The following is a 5060-nucleotide window of genomic DNA, read 5'->3' as shown; positions in this document are numbered from 1 at the left end:
ACTTTGTCGTTTTAATTTTTTTTTTTTTTTTTTTTTTTTTACTTCAGGTGGGATTTTGAAATAATCATACAAACCGCGTCGTCACACAACTTAACACAATCAAATACTTGATAAAGATATCGAAAATCACTTCTTTTTCCTAATACTAAAAAATGTATTTTTAATAATTATGCATCAAAAGATATTTGTTGGACATCCTGGTTTTCTTTATTTGAAACTAACCAGCCATTCGTTAAAGTCGATCACACTGACACACTTTTTTCAGTTCATACATCAAATTTAATGTGAGTTTATTGTTTTCCAGTGGGGATGTTTTACATTTGCTATTTTTGTTAGATAACATCATTAAGTGACAAAAGCCAATTTAAAAAGTCAGCATTCGATACTTACGAACATCTAAATAAGTTAATTACCAATCATGATATTTGGGCAAAAAATGTAATAATCTTACAAATTTTTTCAGCATGCAGACTACAAACATTTTAAGGATAAAAATTTGAAAGAAAATAAGAAACACGCCATATTGATTCTTAACCATGTTAATTTTAGGATGATATTCGTGAAGCTTGCGATGCTAAGACAAGTTGGGGAGGCGTTTTACATGACCTGTCAGACTTCAGGAATGGTGTTTTATCGTTAAGGATATTACCAGAAAAAAATACAGTAAAATATAAAGATCATGCTGAGGGGTCTTCAGATATATATATATATATTACATACAAAAATTAAACGTTATAAATACTTGAGAAGTGGGTCATTAAATTAATGATTATTTGATTATCAATTAATAACTTTGGATATTTACAAACATATTTGCATCAGGTTGATCTGCATTTTGTTATTTTTTGGAAAAGATGGTAACATAAATTAAATAGATAAGAAAAAAAAACAAAATAAGTGTTATAACATTGATCTTTGACATAAAAATATTAATCCTACCTTTTACTGCGTCTAAGGTGTGTAGGTTTTGCTGATCCTGGCGATGTTTTAGATATGTCTTTATCAGCACAGTGATATTTATAGGCGGCCCAACATCACAGCGATGTGTCGCACAAGGAAAATGTTCATTCAGCCACCACAAAGGTGAAATCATAAAAAAACACCGACAATATTATATAGGCATCTACGTATTAGTCGTCCGTCGTTATGCTGACGTCACCGGAAATAAAATTTGTTCCTTAAATGAATTATCAAAGAATGCTTCATCAAAGTATTTATTTATTCATATATTTGTTATTTATTGCGTGCAAACTGTTTGATAACTTTTGTATGTTACACATGTATTTTTTGCATGACACATTATGTTAATGTTTGATTGATGGCATAATAAATTCTAGGTTTAAACAAAATCTGATAAATGTAATGCTTAAACGTTACAACCAAACATATACCAGGTATGTGAAAAGTAATATCATTAAGGAAAGGTGTATTTTAATTTGTGATATTTAAACCGAAACATATTGATAAGATATCTGTGGAAATGTGTACTTTTGCAATGACGATGGCTATTTTGTAAATAACAAAAGATTGCTTCTACGGTCATTCTTTCAAAGTTATATACCTATTTGAGTCACTGGGTCTCTGAGGTTTTTTTGTAACCCGCTGAGTGCGTTTAATTTATACACATGTACTTAACAGTCTTTTGAAATCCATCAAAGAAAACTATCAAATTTATTGAATAATGCGTTTTTTGTCACTCTCAATCCAAATTTTGACATTTCATTTGACCTATTTCGAGTTTTTTCTGTCGCCTCATCTTATCAACACTTTAAGCCCTTAGCATCATTTGTGTACATCGTTTATGAACCCCAATTTGTAGTATATCGTTATGTAGCAACATTCATCTTACTCTTAGATCTCTGTCTTTCATTCTGTCATTCTTCTTTGCTTTTCTTTCCTTATAATCATTATAAGTATACCCTGTCGCTATCACCATCTTTGTAATATATTTTTATGAAGAGGGCTTTTATAAGTTAAACACTTGTGCTCAATCCAATTGTGTCTTAACAATAAAATAGTTTAAAACAAGCCATCATTGTCGAGTCTAAAAGGCCGAAACAGGTGTATGATGCAGTTGAATTTATTTTTAGTTCTTCTGTATTGATCTATTTGTATTGAAAGTTGTTAATGTCTTGTTTTTTTGTAAAATCCTTTATGTCATTGATTCAGTGAATCGATCGTTCTTACTTGTGTTATTTAGAATAAGGCCGTTATTTAAACACTGGATTGTTTAATATTCTCTTGAAAAAAATTGTTCGCATTATAGTCATAAGCCTCATAAACACACCGGAGGGTTGGATCAATATTAAATAATTCAAAAATATGTTTTTTTTTAGACAACTTATACGGCCATATTTAAATATCACATGATCCTATATATAAAGACAAATTAGCGAGTGAATTGAATTATAAAATATTGCTTAAAGTCAATTAAGTCGTATTGCTTATAATAAGAACTTTCATTATATTCATGTGTGTATCAAATGATGTTATAGATAAAAATAACAAGCGGGTAAATTATGTTAAAAATGCTTATACTCAACTTAAATTCTTTGAATAAAATTAGTTAAGAAATTCATCGCACCTTAATAACCACATCAAAACATTTAGTAATCAACCACAAACAAAATTTAAAAGTCTAATAAGTTACAGAAATTTTCCATATTATCTTTAATTAAGTTTCTAATTACGTTAGCGACAATGTTCACATCTGAATGAGGATGTATTCAAATTGTCAACAAACATTTAAAAATTTCCTCATAACGCAATGTCAGATGGTATGTGGTTTTCCTTGAACTATCAACATGTCTCCGCGTGATGAGTAGTTAATTAAAAGTACAAAGCTCATTAGTGGTTGACATATTTGTTGTCAATCAGCTTGTGGTCAAATGATTTATGAATTGTTTAAGTGGAAAATACACACAACATTATTTCCGTAAACTTTAGGGGATTTTTTCAAGCGTAAATTATTTTTAATTTCATACGTAACCATCGCATGGTTGTGTAACGCCCAAAAGTGTGACGTCATTTTACAGAGACTGTTTTAACCGCAGAAATCTCGTCAAGGAGGAAGACACTAAAAAAATTAACAACCACCAACATTGTTTGGAAATGAAACCGATAGTAATAAACTAGTTTGTATTTTTTTCAATGCACATATCTTTATGTTATTATCTTTTCTTTTATATGTATATTTCCGAGAGAAATATTTATAATATATGTACAATTCGTATCCATATAGGTAAAAACATTGCGATTCAGGTATTCATATCATCGTATAGATGACTCCCGCAATGATCATGTCAGACAGGGTATCGGGCCGACCATCACTGCGCCATTGAAACGTTCTTTGTTAAGAACGCCGATGTGGCGCAGCGGGTATTTCTGTCTAGGCGATTGGGTGCCGTAGATCGTAAGTCCGAGGCCCGGTCAGGGCACGAGTCAAAATGTTGTCTTCTTCGTCATTTGTGTTACTATGTTATATATATTATAAGACTCTTTCATATGTGTATATGTAGGATAGGGATATTCCACCCGAGGGGTCACAAAATGTGATGAAACCCGAGGCTTGCCGAGGGTTTTACCACATTTTGTGATCCCGAGGGTGGAATATCCCTATCCTACATACAAACATAATGAAAGAGTCTTTTTCTCTCATATCATTACCGAATTTCTGGCGAAAGTGTCCCTCAGCCATCCATTTTCTTCAATTTTTTAATTTCTTTATTTGACGTTTTTACTAAATATACTTGGGATATTCTGAAAGATCATACCCTATTTTGGCAAACTATGTTTGAACACAAATTTCATTCATTTTGTGGTTAAGTGATGAACGAATGAACTATTCGCCGATAAAAATTACCGTAACTTGACCGACTTTTACGTGGCCGTGATCAAATTGTCAACATCCGAGAAAAAGAAGTTCTATCAACAATACTGAAAGCCAAACGCTGAAATGAGTTTTCCATCTTTACATATAATTTGATATCTGTGGAAATGTGTACTTTGGCAATGACGATGGCTATTGTGTGAATAACAAAAGATTGCTTCTACGGTCATTCTTTCAAAGTTATATACCTATTTGAGTCACTGGGTCTCTGAGGTTTTTTGTAACCCGCTGAGTGTTAAATTTATACACATGTACTTAACAGTCTTTTGAAATCCATCAAAGAAAATGATCAAATTTATTGAATAATGCGCCTTTGCCACTCTCCATCCAAATTTTGACATTTCATTTGACCTAGTTCGAGTTTTTATCTGTCGCCTCATCTGATCAACACTTTAAGCCCTTAGCATCATTTGTGTACATCGTTTATGAACCATAATTTGTGTTATGTAGCAACATTCATCTTACTCTTAGATCTCTGTCTTTCATTCTGTCATTCTTCTTTGCTTTTCTTTCCTTATAATCATTATAAGTATACCCTGTCGCTATCACCATCTTTGTAATATATTTTTATGAAGAGGGCTTTTATAAGTTAAACACTTGTGCTCAATCCAATTGTGTCTAATCAATAAAATAGTTTAAAACAAGCCATCATTGTCGAGTTTAAAAGGCCGAAACAGGTGTATGATGCAGTTGAATTTATTTTTAGTTCTTCTGTATTGATCTATTTGTATTGAAAGTTGTTAATGTCTTGTTTTTTGTACAATCCTTTATGTCAGTGATTCAGTGAATCGATCGTTCTTACCTGTGCTATTTAGATTAATTCTGTTATTTAAACACTGGATTGTTTAATATTCTCTTGAAAAAATATTATCGCATTTTTGTTTGTTAAACGCGTCATAGGCCTCATAAACACACCGAAGGGTTGGATCAATATAAAGAATTCAAAAATATGTTGTTTTTTTCGAGACAACTTATACGGCCATATTTATATATCACATGATCCTATATATAAAGACAAATTAGCGAGTGAATTGAATTATAAAATATTGCTTAAAGTCAATTAAGTCGTATTGCTTATAATAAGAACTTTCATTATATTCATGTGTGTATCAAATGATGTTATAGATAAAAATAACAAGCGAATAAATTATGTTAAAATTGCTAATACTCA

The sequence above is a fragment of the Pecten maximus genome, chromosome 11, assembly GCF_902652985.1.
Source record: "Pecten maximus chromosome 11, xPecMax1.1, whole genome shotgun sequence".
NCBI classification, from domain to species: Eukaryota; Metazoa; Mollusca; class Bivalvia; order Pectinida; family Pectinidae; genus Pecten; species Pecten maximus.
This window is presented reverse-complemented; position numbering follows the sequence as displayed.